General features: G+C 37.5%; 1 long non-coding RNA gene across 1 annotated transcript; it reads left to right on the top strand.

Moving 5' to 3' along the window:
- LOC109710544 lies at positions 20563-23748 on the top strand. Its single transcript, XR_002216387.1, has 2 exons — positions 20563-23057; positions 23366-23748. It is a non-coding gene; the product is annotated as an uncharacterized LOC109710544 (long non-coding RNA).

Here is a 25462-nt window from a genome sequence, read left to right as displayed (position 1 = left end):
GAGAGCTACATTTTTTACGTCATCTATTTCCTACCAAATAAACAACAGAACTCGTAGAATTGCACTTCCACAGTTAGAAACAAACAGCAGAAGTGAATTAATTTTGACCCCAACTCCACTTCAATCCAAAGTTCACTTCCACCCCAAGTCTACTTACGTTGAAACAAACATGCCACTGCTTGGATCGGATTGGTGGGGGGCTTTTTTTTTTTCAGAATAGATAGCGCGCTACCTGCTTCATTTCATTGGAAAGATGAATTAGGTTACAAGGGTGNAAAAAAAAAAAAAAAAAAAAAAAAAAAAAACTACCGAATGTCTTTCCAAGAGATAATAAGATGCTTGAGTTTTTGCACCGCTATTAGTGGGTCCTATTCAATGTCGCGGAAGATACTGTTGTTCCTAGCCTTCCAAATGCTCCTTCAGCATGCGATCAAACTGGTTAGTTCGTTGCTCCTATTCTGTACTCCATTCCTCCCATGCCACCTATCTCAGACTATGTGCACATCGCCCCCCAACTCCCCTGCCTGGACATCCTCAATGCCTGTTACCATTAAGAACTTAACAAAAACGCATTACGTGAATAGATGGTCCACCGACTCATCGTACATCCTGCACAACACGCAAGTCTTATCTCCGGTCCACCCTCTCTTCACAAGGTTCTCAGCTGTAGGAGATCTCTTCTTAAGGACTAATTAACAGAAGACTTTGACCTTGAGTGGTATACGTAGTCTCCAGATCAATTTAGCACGTCTGTCCCTTGTACAGTTGTACCCCCATCGTTCAACATTCCATAGGTCGATCTGACGGAGAATATATCATTGCTAACCCATCTCCACCCAATCGTGTCCGCTCTAATCCCTATTTGGAAGTTGCTAACCCTCTCTTTGAGTTCCAAGAGGATGGGGCGCAGGCCAGGCATACGAGTTGCCTCCTCGCTCAGGATCCTAGTCCAACTCCAATTTGTTCCTCCAAAGCAATCCCTAACCAAGATTGGTTTGCTATCCAGCAACGCATACACCTCCGGGAAGGATGTTTAGAGAGTACGTGGTTTCCCGCACAATCTATCAAACCAAAAGTCAATAGAACACCCATTGCCCAGCTTATAGCAGGTTTCCCATTTGAAAATATCCTTGGTTGTTAAAACCCCTTTCCACCAGTGTGAGTGTGGCCGGAAGCAATTGCCCTCCCATAGGGGCTTCCTCCTTCGGTAAAAGAGCGCTCGTAAAATCTTGATCCACTGCAGGTGGGGCTCTGTTTGGAATCTGCACCACCATTTAACTAAAACTGCTCGATTCATGTTTGCGACATCCAAAATGCCTAACCCACCTACCAGTTTGCTCAGACAGACGTTTTTCCATGCAACCAGGCATCCCTTACCTGAGATGCTGCTTTGGCCACTCCAGAGAAAATCTCTGCGTAGAGCTTCAAGCAGTTTGATGACCCAACTGGGTGCCTTAAAGACTGATAGAAAGTATAGGGGAAAGTTGGTCAGCACAGCATAGCATTGACTAGGTTGGGGGGCATTTGTTTCACCAAAAAGAAAGAGTGATGAATTTATTTTCCATTCTAAATAGGGGTGGAAGAGAATTGAGAACTTACCACCAATGAGTTTATCTTAGCTTAAGTTTTGCTTGAAATTAATTTTGAATCTAAATTCAGGTATAAATTTGACTTGAAATTAATTTGAGTAAGTCTAATTTCAAGTCGAGTGAACTCAAATTCTAAACAAGCCGCTTGGAATTTTTAATATCGTGTAACCTAAAGTTTAATTTTTATAGAATATTATTTAGAATTTGACATAAAAATATATCTGATAGTCCAACATATAAAGTAAATATATAAGAACTAGATTGGAATACTATCAATAGCACCAAGCTATTGGTGCTATTAGTTTTTTAGTTCTTAGATTGAGAAATGTGCTGTTAGGATGATGTGGGCCCCTTAAGGTTGAGTAGGTAGTTGGTTGAATAATATAATCTAATAGGTAAAAATAATTAAAGAATTAAATCTGACGGTGGAAAACTCGATAACACAAAGCCCTTAGTGTTATCGATAGTTGGACTCAATATATAAAATATTATAGTATAATATTAAGAAAAATAATTTATGAGTTTATATATCTAACTTTGTAATGGATGTTCAATTCTATTTATATTTTTTATTCTAATCTCATGGTTTTCCTTCCGTCTCCAACATTCGTACCATTCTATTTCATCTATATTATCAAAAAATAAATAAATTATATAAACAAGAAATTAATTGAACTATCCAATCACAATCATACATAAGTAAAATCAAATTTTAGTATAAATATACTAATTTTTCACTATATTCTTGCTCAAAAAAAGATTCACACGTTCGATTTATCAAATGAATAGCACTTTTCTTGCTGTTCACAATTCCAAATCTGATTGATCTAACTGATATGAAACAAAATATCATAAACAACGAGAGAAGTGAGGTAAAATTTTATTAAAAAGAGAAAGAATGACCTAGAGAGGGAGAGGTATATTTTTTAATTTGATTTTGTAGGTCAGTCTTATTATGTGAAGAAAATAGCCAAATGGCGTAAAAGAGATATCCATATAATTAAAATACATATTACACACACACACATGCACATATTTTAGGTTTTCAAGCCAAATTCTAGCGAGCCAATAATACTCTTGGTTTGAAATTAATTTTGATTTTCTTTTTCTATTCAAGTTCGACTTATTTAATTACCAATCCGAATACTGTGTCGAACACGAGCCGGCTCAGCTCCTTTCCTATCCTTAGTTGTAAATGCCAATTCTTGTTATTTGATTTACTATAATTTTATATTTAATGCAATCTCAAACTTCCAAAAATAGTATAATTGACTTTTGTCCACTTCAGACGAAATTTATTGCAAACAATAATAATAATAATAGTAATAATAGTAAAATATTAACACATGTTTCGTACCTATAATTTTTATGTCATTTATTTTTTATCAAACAAATAATAGAGCTAAAAAAAACTTTTATTCCATAATTATACAAGCAAAACAGTGAAATAATTTTATAAAAACTCTAGTTTATTCAAAAATTTACTTTAATTTGAATTTCACCTTCGGTGAAACAAATAGGCCCTAAATAGATGGTTCCTAGATGAGGGGGAAAACAATTGTCTGAGCTTGCTCCAATTCTTTGGAATTGTGTAGATTATGCATCAGAAAAAAAAAAAATAGAAAGAATATTATTTGATATTATTAAAAAATAGTTTTATATAGTTTTGTTTTAATCATTTTTTCATCTAATAATGTCGGATGATCTTCCACCCTCAGTAAATATGATATAATGGACGGCCGATTTTGTTTGATATAATTATAAGAGGGTTTTGCTCATATATGCCTCACTACTACTCAAAATTTTCAAATTTATCTACCATTTTTAAAATTTTAATTTAATATCCAATCTTTCAATTTGTTTGATTTGAATCAGCTAATAATACTCTTACTTCAAATTTTACATGCATCGTTTATCTTTACAAGTTTAATTTGTATATTTAGTACAATTATTATAACTATATATTTATTAAAATAAAGAATTACTTTAAATTTTAAATTCAAATTACTGTTGATTGACTAAAATCAAATAAACTGAAAGATTCGATAGTAAAATCAAAATTTTTAAAAGATTAGATATTCGACTCAAAATAGCCCACAATTTAGATAAGTTTTATATATTTTAACTTAATTACAATTATTACAAGTATTTTATTTAATTGCTCTGCACAATTGAGATATATGGAATGGTAAGACTATCTCTAATATAAAAGAATAATTTTTTATTTAAAATTAGATAAGGGAGTTAAAATGATCTTTTATTTAAAGTTAGTATAATTGTTTTGAAACTATGATTAATTTAGATATAATTTTAATAAATAAAATTGAATCTTCAGCTACAATTTGAACAACAATTTTTTAAATATAGACACATAGAAAAAAACTTCAAATACCACTCCTGTAGTTTCGCACTTTCTCACTTTAGTATCTTGTAATTTAAAATGTATCACTTTTGTACCCTATAGTTTTATTTTTTTTTTCTTTTTTTTATTATTTTTTTTTGTTAAGGTAGCAACAAAGTTAAAACTAAAGAGTAGTAAAGTGAATATTTCATAAATTATAGGTGCATTATCTGAAGCTTTTTATATATAATAGTTTAATGAAAAGTTAAAAAAATTATATAATATTAAATTAATACACTTTAAATTACATATTACTAAAATAAAAAAAATACAAAACCACATTATTAACATTTGAAATTTACCCAAAAACAAAAGAAAAACCTATTTGTTGCAACAACTTCTCATGTGACTTGGAGCCGGGCCCACATGTCAGTAAAAAAAAAAGAAAAAAAAAACGTGTTTGTAGGCGTTACATTGATCAGCACATATTTTCAGGAGAAGATCACTGTCGAAGGGATTTGATTGGATTTGGTGGGTCCCACTGTTTTCCTGTAGCGTGTCTCCCACGGCGCAGGAACGAGTGAGAGAGGTGGAATTCTACACTTCACACTTACACTGCATCATCAATAGCAAGCCAACCACATTTTTTTTTTCAAATAAAAGTATAATAAAATTATTATTTGGCCAATTTGCATAAAAAATTTATTTATTTTGGACTTTTGCAAAATCAGACCACCTTTTTCGTTTTTGCAGATTCGGTCCGCTTTTTCAGCAAACTGACCAAAATACCCTTATTACTTTTTCTCTTTCCTCTTTCTCTCTCCTCTTCGTTCTCTCGTTCTTTTTTTTTTTTCCGCCGGAAAAAAAAGCGAAGGCCAGGCGGAGCAATTTTTTCTTCTCTTTTTCTTTTTCTTCTTCTTCTTCCTCCTGCTGGAGCACCTTTTTTTTTTCCCTCTTCTTCTTCTTCTTCTTCTTCTTCTTCTTCCTGTAAGAGCACGGGGCGCGCCACGGAGACTTCCGGCCTCGCCAAGCGGCGTCCACCCGGCGGCGTTTTGCAGGGAGGGGTCGGCACCGGCGACCGTGAGCGCCCCGGCAAGGGTGGGGGCGCGCGGGAGGCGGGCGGCGAGGTGGAGCGGGGTGTCGCAGCCGAGGACGTCGCGCCTGTCGAGGGCGGCGGTCACGCGCGCCGCCCGGCGCTCCGCTCGGGCGGCGTCGGCCGCCGTCGCGATCTCCGACGGCTGCTTCTTCTTCTTCGTAATGGTGTAATGGTGCACGCGGGCCGGTGCACGCAGCGACGGCGGGCGGGCACGCGGGCGCGCTGCGGCTGCTTCTTCTTCGTCGTAACTCAATGCTCTTTCTTCTTCGGACAAAGTCAATATCAGCAATTGAAGCAGATACTGTGCCTAAATTATGTAGACATGTTAAACCAAATAGTTTGAGATGAATATGAAGAACATAGCAAAGCTAGTGCACTACTGACCTCCACCGAAGTATGTTTTTGTTAACAACCTGGCTGCCTCTGTCAAAGAACAATAATATATTAAAAAGAGAACAAGATAATACATTCCACTCTATAGAAAGCAGATAGCTAAACGACCTTTGCTAAAACTTCGAAAAAAAAAAATACAAACGTTTTGCCCACATAACAAGACCATTACACCATTAATGGTGTAATGGTGTAATTACACCATTAATGGTGCAATGGTTACACCATTAATGGTGTAATGGTGCACCATTACACCATTAATGGTGAAATTACACCATTACACCATTAATGGTGTAATGGTGTAATTACACCATTAAAGGTGCACGCGGCCCGCGGAGCAGAGCTGCGGGTGGAGCTTCCCCAGAGGGAGAGAGAGAGAATTTACAAAATGCGCTTCCCCTGCCGTTTCCTCCTCCTCCTCCTCTTCTTCTTCTTCTTCTTCTTCTTCTTCGTCGTCGTCCTCGGCGGCGGCGCGGCGGAGGAGGGGTCGCCGGCGGCAGCGTAGGTGGCGGCGCTTCTGGCGGTGAGGTCGGCGCTCGCGGACCCGTCGGGCGCGCTCGCGTCGTGGTCCAACGCCAACTCGTCGAAGCCCTACGCGTCGTGGCGCGGGGTGTCCTGCTCCCTCGCGCGGCTCCACCCTCTGGCGGAGCTCCACTCACGGAGCTCCACCTGGTGGAGCTCCACCCTGGCAGAGCTCTCTCTCTCTCTCTCCCTCTGGCGGAGCTCCTAAAATGAAATAAACTATGTAAATTAAGTACGCGCTTACATGAAATAAATTATGTAATTATTTTAAAAAAAAATGCACTACGTGCTTACATGAAAGTGTGTTTACATAATTTATTTCATTTTAGGATTTGAATTTTTTTATTTTTTTTGTAGTTGGATTTCCGTAGGCTTACTCTACTGTTGGCACACCTGACTATATTGCTCCAGAAGTTTTACTGAAGAACAGTTATGAAATGGAATGTGATTGGTAAGCCTTATATCTAGCCCGCAAGGTGTTCGACAAAATGCCCGTGAGGGACCTGCTCACATGGACCGCGCTCGTCCACGGTCGTCCACGGCCTCTTGAGATTACACTGTTTTTTTAAAAAATTGCACTGTTTTATTAAAAACTGCACTATTACATATAAAAATTACACTCTTTTGGAATAAATTTTACACTATTTAGACCACAGTTGCACTATTTAAAAAAATTTTACATTATTTGTTTTCCTTTTCTTTTTCTCTTTCTCTTCTTCTTCCGCTGCCGCCTCCTGCCTGGCCCGAGGCCCGCCTCCTCCGCATGCCCCGCCCTGATCTCACCTCCTACACCTCCGTCCTCCTCGCCCTCACCGGCTCTGCCGCGCCCCACCACGCCCTCCCCCTCTACGCCCACCTCCTCCTGCTCCGCCGCTGCACCGGCCCTGCCGCCGCCCCGGCTCTCCTCATCGCGTACGCGCGCCTCACCGACCCCGCGTTCACCCCGCAGGCCCAAGAGGCCGTGGACGACCGTGGACGAGCGCAGTCCACGCGAGCAGGTCCCTCACGGGCATTTTGTCGAACACCTTGCGGGCTAGATATATAGCTTACCAATCACATTCCATCCTATAACCGTTCTTCAGTAAAACTTCTAGAGCAATATAGTCAGGTGTGCCAACAGTAGAGTAAGCCTACGGAAATCCAACTACAAAAAAAATTAAAAAATCCAAATCCTAAAATGAAATAAATTATGTAAACACACTTTCATGTAAGCACGTAGTGGATTTTTTTATAAAATAATTACATAATTTATTTCATGTAAGCGCGTACTTAATTTACATAATTTATTTCATTTTAGGAGCTCCGCCAGAGGGAGGGAGAGAGAGAGAGAGAGCTCTGCCAGGGTGGAGCTCCGCCAGGTGGAGCTCCGTGGGTGGAGCTCCGCCAGAGGGTGGAGCCGCGCGGGAGAGCAGGACACCCCGTGCCACGACGCCAGGGCTCCGACGAGCTGGCGTTGGACCACGACGCGAGCGCGCCCGACGGGTCCGCGAGCGCCGACCTCACCGCCAGAAGCGCCGCCACCTACGCTGCCGCCGGCGACCCCTCCTCCGCCGCGCCGCCGCCGAGGACGACGACGAAGAAGAAGAAGAAGAAGAAGAAGAAGAGGAGGAGGAGGAAACGGCAGGGAAAGCGCATTTTGTAAATTCTCTCTCTCTCTCCTTCTGGCGAAGCTCCACCCACGGCTCCGCTCCGCGGGCCGCGTGCACCTTTAATGGTGTAATTACACCATGTAATGGTGTAATTTCACCATTAATAATGTAATGGTGCACCATTACACCATTAATGGTGTAACCATTGCACCATTAATGGTGTAATTACACCATTACACTATTAATGGTGTAATGGTCTTGTTATGTGGGCAAAACGTTTGTATTTTTTTTTTCGAAGTTTTAGCAAAGGTCGTTTAGCTATCTGCTTTCTATAGAGTGGAATGTATTATCTTGTGCTCTTTTTAATATATTATTGTTCTTTGACAGAGGCAGCCAGGTTGTTAACAAAAACATACTTCGGTGGAGGTCAGTAGTGCACTAGCTTTGCTATGTTCTTCATATTCATCTCAAACTATTTGGTTTAACATGTCTACATAATTTAGGCACAGTATCTGCTTCAATTGCTGATATTGACTTTGTCCGAAGAAGAAAGAGCATTGAGTTATGACGAAGAAGAAGCAGCCGCAGCGCGCCCGCGTGCCCGCCCGCCGCCGCTGCGTGCACCGGCCCGCGTGCACTATTACACCATTACGAAAAAGAAGAAGCAGCCGTCGGAGATCGCGACGGCGGCCGACGCCGCACGAGCGGAGCGCCGGGCGGCGCGCGTGACCGCTGCCCTCGACAGGCGCGACGTCCTCGGCTGCGACACCCCGCTCCACCTCGCCGCCCGCCTCCCGCGCGCCCCCACTCTTGCCGGGGCGCTCACGGTCGCCGGTGCCGACCCCTCCCTGCAAAACGCCGCCGGGTGGACGCCGCTTGGCGAGGCCGGAAGTCTCCGTGGCGCGCCCCGTGCTCTTACAGGAAGAAGAAGAAGAAGAAGAAGAAGAAGAAGAGGGAAAAAAAAAAAAGGTGCTCCAGCAGGAGGAAGAAGAAGAAGAAAAAAAAAGGGGAAAAAAAAAAGAAGAAAAAATTGCTCCGTCTGGCCTTCGCTTTTTTTTCCCGGCGGAAAAAAAAAAAGAACGAGAGAACGAAGAGGAGAGAGAAAGAGGAAAGAGAAAAAGTAATAAGGGTATTTTGGTCAGTTTGCTGAAAAAGCGGACCGAATCTCCAAAAACGAAAAAGGTAGCCCGATTTTGCAAAAGCTCAAAATAAGTGGATTTTTTATGCAAATTGGCCTTATTATTTTACAATTATGATGGGACATATATTTCTAAAAAACATATTTGATTAATTTGTTACGCCACGTAACCAATATAGCCATTACATTCTAAAATTTCATGTGAGGGGAGACCCTAAATAATATAGAAGCCCCCCTCAACTATAGAATGAATTGAAATCAACCCCTTAAACTTTTATTTTTCTTGGTTTTTAGACTGCTCTTAACTCTTTGATTTTCGAATAATAGGTGATTTAATTAGTAAAAAAAACAAAAATTCTATCAAATTTATACGTAATTTTATCATTTAATTACTTTAATTAATTTTTATCAAATAAAGTTAAACTATTCAATAGTTAATAGCCAGTAAAATTATTAAAATTAATAAAATTTGTAACTTAATTAAATATATAAATTTGAAGTAAAAAAATTAGAAATTGAGTAGGTCGTAATAAAAAAAAAAAAATTAAAGTTCAGGTGTCTTCTTCCATGGAGAATAAAGACAATATGCGTTAAATTTATTCTGTAAATTTTAAAAATTCAGGGTAAATGTATACAAAAGTTATCTAAATTATAAACTATTTTAAATGACTATCAAATCTTAATTTATTCAATTTAAAATAATAAATATTTATTTATTTATTTTAGTATAAAATATACGAATTAAGTCTGTAAAAATAAATAATGGATTCAAATTTAAAAATTAAAAATTTATTGATCGATTCAAATCAAATGCATTGACAGATCAGATATTAAAAATTAAATTTTTTTAAAAATTTTTTGATAGTGAATAGTATAATCTAACGGTTAAAAATGATCAGAAGAGTAGATCTAACGGTACAAAATTTACAAGCACCAAATACTTGGTGCTTTTACAAACACCATAACCGAACTTTGTATATAGAATTGAGTTCTTATGCTTTTAAAAGTACTAAGTTATTGGTGCTTGTAAATTTTTAGCCGTTGGATTAAGAGATGTACGGTTAGGATGATGTGGGTCCCCTAAGGTTGAGTGGGTGGTTGGTTAAATAGTATAATTTAACGGTTAAAAATGATCAGAGGAGTAGATCTAACGGTAAAAAATTTACAAGCACCAAATACTTGGTGCTTTTACAAGCACCATAACCGAACTATATATATATATATATATATATAATTAGGCTGGAATACTATTAATAGTAAAATGTTTTTTTTGCTATCAAGTCTTTAACCCTTGGATGAAAAATTGTAGGGTCATGATGATATTAGTCGGTTAGAGTTGAGTGGTCCGCCTAGGGTTGAGTGGTCTCCACTGGGTTATAGTATTTAATTCAATGATTAGAAATAATGAAAAGAGTTGATCCAAAGGCTAAAAAATTAGTAGCAATAATAAAATTTTGCTATTAATAGCAGTCCAGTCCAACTATATATATATATATATATATATATATATATAAAATACGATAGTACTACAATGGAGACTACGATACGAAAAAGGACATGACCACCAACCAAGCAGGCTACAAGACGACGGTAGGAGCGAACGGTACGGCGCTCGCTTCGCCGTTAGATGCGGAGTGGACGGCTATGATGGGATGCGGCACGTGAACTTCAGATGTGGTGCAATTGAATGCTCCGTAGTCCGTACCGCATGATGGCCTATTGGTCTCCTGTTAAATCATGGGATAACTCGTCCTGCGCCACGGAAAGAACGTGAATATATAATAACGCAGTAACCACGTGAGTTTACTAAATGGCGTTGCACAGGGAAATGAAGGACAACTTTAATCAAGTTTAGTGCGTTCGGTGAGCCCATAGTAATGAAGCGAAAGAGAGAGAGAGAGAGAGAGAGGGAGAGAGAGAGAGAGAGAGAGAGATGATAAAGAGAGTCCTGTTGTTTGTACAGTTCGTAGGTATCTTACTATTTATTAAAAGATGGAAAGTTTGATTTCTTGCGTGCAATGTTTGTAAGGCATGATGATCAAGCATCATAGGCGCAATAATGGAAGGTGTTTTGTAGTGAGACTTATGAATATATATCATGCACGGCTTAAAACGTTTATGAAATAGGTAGAGATTGATCTGTATCGTTCATTAACCTTGAATATATAAGATTTAAAGTTATGACCACTCGAAATCGAGAGGTGTAGGTCTAGTATTAACAATTTGTTACTAGCAAAATACTGATTTATCAACGAAAAACTAATAATCTAAAAATAGTCTCAGCGCCATATATAAGATGATAGTACAGTCATGCAAGTTTCTAATATTGGTAATTGCACCTTAGGACTGATCTTGGACATTATTTCAAGAACTACAATTACAACTATGAATAATAGTATGAATATCTCTACTTATTCATAGTTGTATTCTCCAGTAATGTGAAAATCCTTCGTCTTTTATTAAAGGGATCTAAGACTAGCATGCATGATGGATAAGAGCCGTGTTTGGTTGAAAGGAATTGAGGCTTGAAATAGGAATCAGAATGAGCCATTCACATATTGATATTCGATTTGCGGAATTAATTAGCATTCCGATTTCTATTCCGGAGGAATCGGATCCTTTCGAAATGACTCACAAAATACAGGTGAGAGTCAATTTTGATTTGGGGAGGGATTGAGTAAAGAGCTCTTTTTTTTCCCAATAATTAATACTTGTTTAAATTCAAATATACATATAAATTTAAATTTAGATTAAATTACAATTGAACTTTATAATATAATTTCAAATTTTATTAATTTAAAATTTTAATTTTAATTTTAATTTCAATATATTTTGAAATTTGATATTTTGACTTTGAACATAAATTATGAGTGTCAATTAATATGAGTTTAAAATTTGATTACGAATATATATAGTAGACTAAAATTTTCTTAACCAAATAATAATAATAAATTGATTCTGATTTCAAATACTATTGTAAACCAACTAAAGTCACTATTTTATTTTTCTATTCCGATTTCGATTCTCATTTTCAACCAAACATGCTCTTAAAGTAGCCAAAGAGATTGCGCATAAAAATCACATGGAGTTTCAGAGTTAATCTAAGTCTTCAAAAAGAGAGGCCACTGATGACTCATTCTTCGCTACCTAAGATATAAGACTCTTATGCCGGTGTAATATTTCTCTTCTTTTTCCCCCAAGACTTATCTTTGAATTGCTTGTCTCAACATCTATATGAAAGAGAATATAAACCATATATATAAATGCCCTAGACAAAAAAGGGAGCCACACAAATTCTTGTTGTTCATAGCTATTAATTCTTTCGTTGTGTACCTTCAAATTGCTACTCGTTTAGATGTAGATTCTTTCATTACCTCCCTCATGCAGAATATACATACTCTTCTTAAAGATAGAGCAAGAGAGCGGAGTTCATTGTATGATTGTATCTTTCGTGTAATTTTTCATTTTTGAATCATGAATCATCTAACAAAACGAGAATTTCGGGTTCAGGTCTCAAATTCGGGTTTCGAAATTTTGATCGAGTTTGGGTTTTAAAAAATTCCCCTTGAATCCAACCCATTGAAATTCCTATTCATATTGCTAGATGTTTAAGATTTTGAGTTGGATGGATTGCAATAAAAACATAATATTCATGGGCCATGTGGGTTTGGTTAAATTAGAACCTCCTAACAATTAGTGTAGAGTCAAAAGATTAAAAATTTGGATCTACTTGTCTAAGCAATTTAGTGTGAGAAACTTAATAACTCTTGTGAGCATGTGGGACTGATCATAGAAAGAGTGATAATAAAATTGTACTACCTTGGACATATAGAAGGAAAAGCGAGTACTCTAGCAAATTTACTCGAGTGCCGCGTTGGCTCCTTCCCGACCAAATATCTGGGCTTGCCTCTCCCTCCCAAACCCCCCTCTAAGGAGGACTGGAGGGGCATCATTCAGAAAGTTCAGTGCAAGATCGATGGTTGGCAGGCCAAACTACTCTCTAGGGGGGGTAGACTTATCCTAGCAAACGCTATTCTAACAAACTTCCCACTCTATTTTCTTTCGGTGTTCAAGGCACCTAAATGGGTGATAAAGCGTATCGAAGCTCTCCGTCGAGACTTTTTTTGGAACGGGGGACGTAACTCTCCTGGCAAAGGATGTCTGATAGCTTGGAAGAACGTTTGTAAGAGCAAGAGAGAAGGGGGCCTAGGCATCCTGGATGTAATGACCATGAACCATGCCCTACTAACTAAATGGTGGTGGAAGTTCCACACGGCTCCCCAATTGCAGTGGAATAGAGTAATCCGGGGCCTATACTACCAAAGGAGGAGACCTTGATGGAAGGCAAATCTTTTAGGCCACACTCTCACCGGTGGAAAGGAGTCCTTAGCCTTAGCGTCATCTTCAAATGGGGAGCCATCTTTAAACTAAGCAATGGGAACTCTATTGATTTTTGGCTAGATCGCTGGTGTGGGGAGACCACGCTAGACCAAGCATTCCCGGAGGTCTATAAGATGTCCGAGTGAAAAAAACTTAAAGTCAGGGATTGCTTCACGAGGGACGGTTGGAACTGGCATAGGATTCTGGGTGCGGAGCCCGAAATTTTTGTTGGAATTAACGATAACATTGTAGAATTCAAGGAAAGGATATCCTACTTCACAGTTGAACAAAGGTCAGGCCAGTTATATTGGCATTGGAGCCCTAACGGACTTTTCTCGGTAAATACGACCTATTTAGCGTTATCTAACGGGGGAATGAGGGCCCCTTCTATATGCAGGATTTGGAGACTCCATATTCCTTTTAAAGTAAAAGTATTCTGTTGGCTCGTTCTCAAGAAGAGGCTCCATACAACCGATTTACTCGTGAAGCGTGGGTGGGTGGGAAACTTAGATTGCGTGTTTTGCGGAGCGGAAGAGGAATCAGTGGACCACCTGTTCACGCGGTGTGTGTTCAGCAAGTTTATCATCGCGACGGGAGTGGACGGCGTACAGGCGAGGGACCTGGGAAACGATGTAATCCTAGTTTTGGTATCGTGGATGTATAGGAAGGGATGCCATAAGACGAGAAGCAGCTTATCCGAATTGGTAGGATGCTGGTGGTCTATTTGGAAGGCAAGAAATGATATGATCTTTAGAAATATTTAGCCGAATCCTATGTTAGTAGTACACAAGCTTAAACAGCTATAGTCGGAGTGGGATTATCTTATTCCAGCAAAACAAACCCCTCCCTAAACCGCCGCCCCCCTCCCCACCCGCTCCTTTCTTCTTTTTTTTCTTTCTTTTTTTCCGCTCTCTCGAGGCCCATGTTGCCTCACCCATGTAGCCTAGTTCATACTTTCAATGAATGAAGCGGGTAGCGTGCTACCTTTTTCTCAAAAAAAAAAAGAAGAAGAACGTAATAAATTGGCGCATCCAATAGAGTTGAATCCGAGTGATATGTGTTAGGCGTACGGATTTTAAATAAGTGGATTGGCAATGACTAGTTAAGGGTGACAGTGAAAGAGAGAGAGAGAAAAGAAAACGCTCTGAGGGGTCTAGGGATGCAAACGCGATGGATCCGGGATAGGAAGAGTCTCCCAGCTTCCGCTTTATTTATTATCGGATTTGGATAGATTCGAAATAGATAAATTTTAGTTTTTAATTTTCAATTCTCACTCATCATTGTGTGCGGGGCGAATCGAGGCGGGAACTAAAAAGTTTACAAAGTACCAATTATATTACTGATATGACGTTTTCAACCAATTAGAACGTTTTTTTTTTTTTAAATTCAACCATTCCATCATGATTATTGAAAAAAAATAGTATGTATTTTTAAAAATAAATAAAATTTATCTGTTTATCTGTTTCGAATTTACTCCTAAACTCGTTTTCTTTTCTCTCTCTCTCTCTTACTGCCATCCTTTACTAGTCATTGCGAATCCACTTACCAAAAAAATCCATATGCCTAACCCATATCACTCGGATTCGACTCTATTGGATGCACCAATTGATTATGTTCTATTATTATCACTCTTTCCATGATTAGTCCCACATGCTCACAAGAGTTATTTAGTTTCTCACACTAAATTGCTGAGACAATGTAGATTCAAATTTTTAATCTTTTGACTCTACACTAATTGTTTAGACAAGTAGATCCGATAGACAAGTAGATCCGATAATAAATTGCTTAGACAAGTAATCTTTTGACTCTACACTAATCTTTTGACTCTACACTAAGTTTCTCACACTAAATTGCTTAGACAAGTAGATCCGATCATAAATTGCTTAGACAAATAGATAAAAATAAGATATAACTAACTGATTTTTTTTTTTTGAGAGATATGTAGCACGTTACTCGCTTCGTTTATTTTATTTAGAAATAAACTTAGTTGAAAATGTGAATCAACTAGAATTCGAACTTGGGTCTCGAGTATCAACCATCAAGCCGTTTGTCGCTTGCTCAAGTAACGATCCGTAACTGAATATTAATGATATGATGTAAGCGGCACAGGATACTTCCGTTGAGTGGTTTCCATACATTTTTTACTACACACCACAACACCAAAAAAAAAAAAAAAAAAAAAAAAAAAAAAAAAAAAACAACAGGGGAAAAAGAAAAATTAGAAATAGTGAAGGATCTGTATTCGGCTTCGATCGCTTGGCCCAATCCAGGAGGAGCTTAAGCTTCAGGATCTCACTCATCTCTCTCTCTCTTCATCAGCTCGTAAGATCTCTAACTCTGTTTCCTCATCTTGTAATCTGCATGCTACATAACAAAGGCACATTGAGCGATATTTAACCAGGAATCTCAGACACTACTCGAAAGGAGAAAGAATTAGGAGAAAATCTAGCTTGGTAAATAGTAGACAAGGATAGTGCTCAATATCTCAGCATGTCTAAGTCGGTAAAGATTTGGGTTGTCCAATTTGGGGTTTTTAGGGTTTTCAAAAGAAGGGCCACCATTCACCATTCCCATGTGAGGGGTGAGAATTGAAAAACTGCATTCAACTTTATATGAGAAATCATTAGGTAGAAGATTTGAGTTTGTTAAGCAATCAATTTTGCAGCCTAGATTTAGATTGTTTACCTTAGAACCATCTCATCTTGTGATTTTCCCTGCAAAGTGACCTCTTTAACCTCTAATTAAGCATATGCGTATACGAGAAGTATTTTAGGTGATTTTACGACCGGAAAAACCTGGTTTTTTTGAAATTGCGCTGTGTTTGGAAGTTCGGGGATATATACTGATATAAAACTTTTGAAGCATCATGAAGAATCTTGTTTGATGATAAAAGAAGAGATCAATGTAGTCTAGCATGGGAGGATTAGAGCCACTGAGACTAGCCAAGGAGACTGCCTGTGTAAACCATAAGGTGCTTTTTTTTAGAGTATTTCGATTGTAAAGAAACGTCCGAAGAGGTTACAGGCAAGTCATCCTTGGCTATCAAAGATAGACTCTCGTCGCCATGTAAGACTTCTCTTCTGCAGCTACGCTCGACTTGCTCCACTCGGTTGGTTCGTAATGCTTGCCTCGGCATCTATTTATAGTATTTCCAAGACAAGAGATCAATATATGTCTTTCCGTTAGATCCAGAGAGGCAAAAAGAAATCTCCTTGTCTATAACTTTTTGTAAGCTCAAATTGCCACCACTTAAGAATATATCCCTCTTATGCCTTTTTTAATGGGCTTTTGCGTATGGACACTGAGAGAGAGCTTCAGTGTTGTATATCTTGTTTTATTTTCTGCAGCAGTTGTTTTTGAGTCTTTGACTACAAACGCTAGAAACGCAGTGGTTACATAATTTTCAAGGACGGTAATCTATTCTTCGGCTTTTGGTATCAGAATCTTTCTTGACCATTTGTAGAGTGAGGTGCTGCAATCGTAATAGAATATAAGAACATTCAGTGCAAGATGGCTAGAAAACGATTACGGCTGCTTTTAAGGTTCGCTTTTAGTCTTTGTGAATTCCACACCATCCATCAACATCAATATGTAGTATGAGTCACTTGAACATTCTGGTTATTTCCTTTGTGGGTTCGCGGGTTTGACTTTGCAGCAAATTTATCAAGAATTTTGCGTGATATTAAAAAAGTATAGGATGAGCCATTTGCGAGAATATCAAAGTGAGTGGGAGAATAGAATCTTAACTGAAAACTTGAAAAAAGAATGTCAAATTGTGTTTCAAGGTGTAGATATGCTAATGCGTGATTTGAAGGGAACAAGTTGTAAGCTTTTTTTTCTTGAAGATTCCAAAATTTCCTTTTGTTGTGGATTATTTGTTCTTTTTTGTTATCTAATTTGTCAAATAGTATATAATCTGATCTGGCCGATTGGATGCTGCTCTTTGGATGGATAATTCTGCACTACAATTCGAATTTCAATCAATATGCACTGCTCATGCCCTTTAATCAATCAACCTTGCTCGTTATTAATCTATATTTTCTAATCTTTTTACTGAATTACAATTTTGGTAGATAATTTAGTATGAAGGATACTGGGAAGTCTTTTCAGGGTATAATGTGTACTACTTCTCGATCATTGCTTCAATCATTGCTTCATTTGTTAAGTGTTTAGCTTTTCTAACCCTCTGTACAATATATATTTTTAGGTTTATTGGTTTTACACCGTTGCTTCTATTGTATATGTTCATGGTTTCTTGTTTTGTGCGATTGGTTCTATTATCTTTTTTTCGGTTTTACTATCTGTTTAAGTTAGATAGTGTTTTTTGTTCATTTTCCATCAAACAATAGCTGAACAAATTGGTTTTTTTTGTTTTAAATTTTATTATGGAAAAAACTCCACAGAGTAAGCTTATTGCATAGAATTGAAGCAACAAATACAATTGAAGGTGATGCAGATGCTTCCTTCTTTTTATTTATTTGGGGCGTATGCTTCTCTTCTGAACTGAATTCAATGTGTGTTCTGTTCCAGATTTTTTGTGCCCTTTGATGTGTTCAGAACATCATCAACCATAACCATACATAGCCATAGTAATCTGTATCCTCTGTTTAGATATGAGCACGTAAAGAGGCATGTTTCATGCAACCTGCCCATTATCATTTGTTTCTGTTATTTTGTTTTCTGTAAATCTTGTGGATTGTAAGCGTTAACTGGTTGTCCCAAAAGCATATGTTGATAGGAAGGGCGCACCCATCAGACTAAAGGGCTCAGCTACAGAGCTCATGGGCTTCGACCTGACTTAACCCACCTGAACGTTAGATTTATTTTTGGGTCTCTTGTTGTTAGGTCTATTATGGATTGCATCCCCACTCAACTTTTTGGGCTCACCCTACTCATTTATTAGTCTTTTGGGCCTATTGTCATGGAGCAGAAAGTGGACCTATTTTAGCCAATAATAAATAGCCAACAAATCTCTCAGGAATCCTTGTTTTATGTTCAAGCTGAAGGCTATGCAGATCTCGTCCTTTGCCTTTATTGAAAAGAGAATAAAATGATGAGTTATATTATGCCCCATCCTCTTTAAAGCTGACAGTCAAAAAATTGTTCGAAACAATACATTACTATCTTGAGATGTCTAATCTTGCTTTTTAGAAATAGTTACTCAATTGCCAATGGCTTATATTGATGATCTTTTTTGTATTGAATATTTGACATTCTCTTGAATATATTAATGAGCTAACATCAGTATACGTAATATACTTTTGATACAACTTATTGCAAAAAGTTGCAGAAGCTTGTATTAACTTGTGCTTTATGAAAGTTCAAAACAAGCACTGATATCCTGTCTAAAACTTTGGCTTTCAAGGCCTGATAGAAAAATAAAGGTGTGGATAGTTTGAGTAACTCCCTATTTCGTAGAATCTGGCAAGTGGTTGTCCATTTAGTGAGAAATTGCTAGGCATATCTCCACTACAAAATGGATGTGCCTGAGGATGAAGGTGAGGACCTTCTTCATGGATAATTGCCGATAGAAGCAATTTATGTAATCATCCTTCGAATTATATTTCCTATTAATGCTGTATTGCTTTCCTTGCATTTGATTAATACGCAAAAACCATCTTACAGCTAAAACCCGATTGGCCACCATAACTTGAACTATTAAAGAAATAGTAAGTCATATATAGGATACCATCCATAAAATACTTTTCTTTTGCTCCGTGACATGAGAAGGAAAAAAGTGTTGTCCTAAATCAACCCATCAGGTACAAATCAAACATGCCACCAAGCACGAGAATCCTGAGAATATCACAGAATTTAAAAAAAAAAAAAAAGGTGATCATTTTATGCAGGCCTATTTAAAATTGTTGGCATCAATCTTGAAGTACTCTACAAAAATCTATTCTTTAAAAATTCTTTGGAAATATTGTTATAATAAGTGTTCTTACTATAAAAGGATCTCTTTGGCCTATTTATTTGGAACTTACCAATTTTGACTATATAGAAGAGATTACAGTCTAGCATGGAAGGATAAGAGCCACTTAGGCTAGCCAAGGAGACTGCCTATGGAACCACATGTAGCCTTAGTTGGCAAAAGCTTCAAAGAGGTTGCAGGCAAGTCATCCTTGGCTATCAAAGATAAACTCTTATCACCATGTAAGACTTCTCTTCTGCTATTTTAGGTTATTTGATTGGCTTGTACTGGTTCATCGCTTCACTGTGTATTTATAGTGAGAAAGGATGGAAAGCATGGAAAGATCAGATTCTGTTTTGCAATTCCTTTAGAACTATGCTGGTTTGTGCTGTTTTCTTTTGTTGCCTTTAAATGATATAGTGACCTCAGTTTATTTAGAATATATTCTCGACTCAAATTGCTAGAATTGTTGTCCATACCATGGTCAACTCTTCTTGTGCTCTGACTCGGAAAAATTATGCGGTTGAAACATTTACTTTCAGAGAGGGTTTGCTATATCACCAATAATTTTTCCAGTTGTTCTACTATTGCTGACAAAAATTCTTTATATTTTACATATCTTAGGGCCTTGTGTATTTCATGATTCAAAAATGATCGGAATATGAGAACCTCTTTCGTCTAATTGTTATCGCCACTTTCCTCTTTTGGCACTAATCGCGAATATTGACCGGTTCTAAGTAGGGCTGGATGCTAATATAATTTCCAAATAACAAAACATTTCTTCATGAGATGTATTTGGAGAGATTTGGCGAACAATTTGTTCCCCTTTCTGAAATAAGTGACCTGTACCACTAAGGGAAGATTTGGTTCTTCGATTTGCATTTGATATTTACTCGAGTGTAGTCTAAGTCAAGGTTTTAAGTGCCAGTCGGCACGAGCCGTATCCATCGTGCCGTACCGTGCCAACAAGATACCGACACGATACAGACCCCATGCCGATGGCACAGCTTAAAACCCTCTATTCTTTAAATTAGTACGTAATTTTCTCAATAAAGTTCAAAAGATGTGATAAAAAGAAATATTAAATAGTTAGAATATTTTGTTGCTAAAGAAAATAAATATTTCATGCTATTATGTGTCGGCACACAAGAATTTTTTTGACCGGCACGCATCGGCACTACTCGGCACGTGCCATGCCGTACCGTGTCGGCAAGTTTACGACACAACCCCGTGCCACGGCACTTAAATCCTTGGTCTAAGTGTCATTACTGTCAACTAAGCAGTATTGACATTTCAAATTGGCACATCTAAAACAACCAATAAGAGATCAAACAGAGAGAGCAATTCAGGAACCAGCACAAAAATTGAAGAAATCTGAACTTAGGAAAAATGAAAAGAAAATTGTGAGCAGAAGATATCTAGGTTTGGTCCTGAACTAATCTATTAGAGTGAATATTTCAGCGTCCAACTCATCAAAAAAGGCCATTTGCTGTGTCATACATGGATTTTGATGGTGTTCAATTTCAACAAAATACAGCTTTGTGCTTTCTTTCTTGCTCATTAATTGAAGAAGATCTGCCATTCATTTGTCTATTGATTAAATTATTTTAAACCAAAACTCTCTATCATGTTCTCCCTTTTTTATTCTATTTTTGTTGAATTCCATGGTTTTTGTTTCGGTAGAATTAAGGCTAGATTTGTTGACACAAATTTTCAATGATTTACAAGCTTAAAGGAGTTGGGATAAATGCAAAATTTTGTTTCCTTTTTGCTTTGCTCATAGAATTGAATGTGAGAGTTAGAATAGTGTTTTCATTCTCAGAGGATAACAGAAAAAATGCAGGCAAGGGCTATGAGCCTAGAAATGAGGGTTAATCAAAGATTATTTAGCAGAAAAAATGGTGGAAGCGAAGGTTCATCGTCAAATCAACTACCTGGGGACAATCCGGTGTTATGTCTGTTTTGATTTTGCATGCCTAACGATTTTGGGATGCTACTATTTTTATAACTATGCAACAAAACAAGCTAATCTCATCCATATATTCTATGAAAAGTGGAGAGTAGAAATGAAAGCCAAATTTAGGGCATGGACGTATCTTCCCAGCAGTCCACGCATCTTCAAGCCAAGTTATTGCATGCTTTTTTCCTCCAACATGTAGTGTATATCGTTGTTAAGCTCTTGATCTGCTTCTTCTGTTTGTTCTTGCTTCTCGTCATTGTGGGTGATTGCTCCAAGATTCTTAGGTGATATTTTTATGGCCCATTAGTATCTAACATAACTTTTCACGCTTTATGATATTTTGTGCAAAATTTATGCTTGCTAAGCATATTGTTTCAATTTTGGCTTCTTTTTTTTTTTGTTTCTCAAGACACCACTTAGAAATTAAAAACCATCTTAAACTTTGCATCAACTATGTAAACTTTGTTTTGAGATTTAGCCTGATTGGAAGAAACAAGAGGAAGAGGTAGTAACAATGAAAGGGAGAGATCGAAATTGATATAGAATGTATGCTACTATTTATCAACGTGAGATCAATGAAAAATATGCCGCACCAAATGGTAGTTTAAGAAGCTTTAGTTACTATTTATCCATTCAGAATTTATCGAATAATATGTGTAATTATCTTGTGTGATCAGCATCAATCACATTGATATCCTTTTGAATGGTTATTAACTTTATTTTGCATGAATCTGACTAGCCTAACCTGTATACTCGTGAAAATTTTTGACTGTATGCTGGTTGTAATAATATTGGCAGGAAGTTGCTGCAATAGATTATACTAACTACTTTACTTGAAAAAGCAAGTTATGTGTGTATATAAAGATTTAGTAAGAGATAAATGCTGTCCGTTGAATCCCTTTTAGAAGGTAAATTGAAGATCGTATATACGAAGAAATTCTTGTATTAGTTCCAAGGACATATAATTATATTTGAAAATCAGGTTACTTGTTTTATGCAATTATTCTGTCATACTAATATAACATGCTACGAACTTACATTAGTTGTTCAAGATAATGAATTATGACATATCAGAACGTATTGTGCTTTTTGTATCACTGTTTCAGCAGTTTTGTTTTTCAGCAATCACCATCATGAAAGTTCTACGATTCTTTTGTTGTTATTACTTTATTATAGATTTTAGTCCTTCTGATCTGCCACATGGATTTGTAGTTCCTTATAAGGATGTTTGAAATTAACCATGGAAAATTGTCACACCCCACATAGGCCCACACTAGAAGATGTTTGAAATGTGTTTTAGTATTGGTTCAGTCTGGTTGAGTTCGGCTGAGTCAAAGATCCGTCAAGTCAAATCTACTATCTGTAGTTTTCAGTATTTTTTTGGATTTTTGTTTAGTAAGTACTTTGGATATCAAAATATCCATTAATATAAGGATAACTATTTTAAGTTGTCAGTGTTACATAAGTAAACAATCTTGTAGGTAACGACAAATCATTTGGTTGCAAAAGTTCTCGTCTTAAAAAGTCTTTAAACAAGCCCTAAGGGACCTCCGTGTAATCAGGTTCTGAGCAATGAAACTGTAAGATATGTTATTAGATGTGACCAAGGTTATTTCTTCTCTTCTTTCTCTTTCTCGTCTCCCTATCTGTCCACCGCTATCCAACAGTTGCCATTTTGCACTTGACATGAAGGTTCATTTAAAAAAATATAGAAAAGTACACAAGAGCACGGTAGAAACCATACGATAAAACATATATAAGGTTATCTCTATTTTGTAGACGTTTTAACAGGTTAGGCCAATTGAAATGTGGCATGGAATTGCTCTGACATTTCCGGTAATTATGTGTATAGCTGTCACGAGTTAAATATATATCTACTTCTCTACTTTATCGATTTGATTATATAGAAGATTGTTGTCTAGCATGGGGAGATAAGGGCCACTTAGACTAGCCAAGGAGATCGCCTATGAGACCACACGCAGCTTTCGAAGTTAACAAAGGCTTCAAAGAGGTCGCAGGCAAGTCATCCTTGGCTATCAAAGATTAGCTCTTATCACCACGCAAGACTTCTCTTCTTCTCTCGGCGTGCTAACTTGTTTGCTGGATTCAACATGAATATATAGTGAGGAGGGAAAGACAAGGTTGGCTTTTCTACATCCTCTAGAGCCATTTTCGTTTTCCTTATCCGTATCTTTTATGCAACATAATTAGTGCCTTTATTCCACACCCTCCTTGGAATTGCGTGCGGAATATATTCTTAGTTCATATCCTTAGGATTATTTGCTTTATCAATGTCAACCCTTTAGTGGTGTAGAAATTTCGAAAACAAATTTCGATCATATATCTAAAGGAGAATCATCTTCATTGGTCAATTTGTATTAATACGTAACCCTACTTTCCCTGAGCTTCAGATTTTTCATTCACTATTTGCCTTTTTATGACACTGCAGGAGAATACCAACCTTGTTACAAAAGTGCCGGAAGCTTGATCAGGTAGCGCGGAATCGAAGATTTTCTCCAAGAATATTTGTATAGAAGATATAAATTTATAAAGCTTCGGAAGGGGTCGATATTTTCACATTTTCTTGAAGAACCTCGATAAAGAGGATGATGAAAGTAAAAATGTAGGGATCATGTGGAAAAATCCGCACTTTGAATTCGATGAACAGATAAAATTTGCGCTCAAATGTTTTTTTTTTTTTTCTTTTCTCTTTTATTTTGTAGCTCAATGCTGTAACTGTTGTTTAATATACATTTTCACTAAACCACACAAGTGTAGCCCATTCAAGTTGATGAATCATGATTTACGAACAAGGTGATTTCAGAGCTTGTACTTTATCGTGCTTTCGTAATATTTTAGTTAACATAGGTTGTCACCTTTTCAACCTTTTTTTTGTCAACCAATACTGAAAAGAAATTTTTAAGTCCTTGCAGTTTTTGTCACGCCCCCGCCCCGAGCCCGCTACCAATTTGGCACAGTTCAGGCGCGGCGAACGGACCGCCGAACGGACAGCACCTTCCCTGTCCGCCCAAGGCACCAACAACAAGATTGTGTACCACAAGTTCCCAGGAAATAACTTGATTACGGACACAATCATTTAACAGCCACGAGAGCACAATCAGTGCTTAACCATCAAGAGCAAGCAACACAAGTAAGGTATACAAGTGATAAAAGAGAGAGATACTTATCTATTGATCCATTTAACTTTATACAGTTATTACAACTTGCGTTCTTTCAAAACTATACAATGTATACACCATTCCCTCAACCTCACCCTATACATCATCTACGCTCAAACATAAATACAGGGTAAGGCTAATGCAAAAGGAGGAGAGCTAACTAAAACACGAACCACTAGGGCGCTACGCCCTTGCCACGATCCTCTCCCGGGACGCTCGAACTCGGACCTGCAATGTGGTGGAGTGAGAACTACGAATAGTTCCCAGTGGGTTCGGCCGCCGACTCCGCCGATCTCCCCACTAGGTCTTAAGCAGGCACAGATAGATATGNTTTCGGTCTCTCTCGCTGGGCCAACGTTCGGGAACCGGTTCCTCCTCACCAGAGACCGGTTGCATCACGACCTCCCGCCAGCCCAGCCTGATGGGACCGGTCCCTCCCTGCCAGGGACCGGTCCCCGAGAGCATTTCTACTCCAGTGCAGTTTTCGCACTGGTACTCTCGCGGACACTTCCTCAATGCACTTTATGCATTATAACCACCTTCGGACTTTCCGAAGCTTACTCACTCGACAATCAGTCGCTTCCCAACGAAGTCTAATCCCCGGATTTCGAGAATTCACTTCCCTTACAGTTTTTCTCTCTTATTATTATTATTATATTTTCTTTTTCCTTTTTTTTTTTGTATTATTGTCGCTATTATGGTTTTATAGTATGTACACATTATTGTGACATCGTTGTTATGGTTACTGTTTGTCTTGTAATTTGCTTTTCTTTTCCGCTTTTGCCGTTTTTGGATGCATGTAGTTGCAATTGCATTGTAGTTGTAACCGTATACAAACGCAAATTCGGTTTTTAGTTTGATATATTTAACTTCAACAGTAGGAGGACGTCCATCTGCAGTAGATAGAAATAATAATTTTAAACAAAAAATATGTTTACCTCCTTAATTATCTTTTAAATAATTTTTTTTTATATATATTGGAAGTAATCTCACCATCATATATATAAAACGATAAAATTTTAAAAATTATTTCTCATCTGTGTGCAATCAAACAAATTATTTATAGTTAAAGCGCTTTCTATTATATCCAGCCAAACAGGATGCATACAGTTACAATTACTTTATAGTTAAAGTGCTTTCTACTATATCCAGCCAAACAGGATGCATACAGTTACAATTATTATTATACTGTATTTATAATTACATCTAATCAAACGGTCCCTAGTAAAACAACAATTAAATGGTGTCTTCAGATGCTAACGTATTATATATTAATATCCTGACTTTGGGTCCATCTTACTGGGCTTGTGAGTTAGTAGAGTGACACAAAAGAAAAATAGAATGGGTTAAAATTAGCCCAACACAAG

This window comes from Ananas comosus, linkage group 5 (assembly GCF_001540865.1).
Source record: "Ananas comosus cultivar F153 linkage group 5, ASM154086v1, whole genome shotgun sequence".
NCBI classification, from domain to species: domain Eukaryota; kingdom Viridiplantae; phylum Streptophyta; class Magnoliopsida; order Poales; family Bromeliaceae; genus Ananas; species Ananas comosus.
Note: the sequence above shows the minus strand (reverse complement) of the source record. Positions and strands in the feature narration are given on the sequence as shown.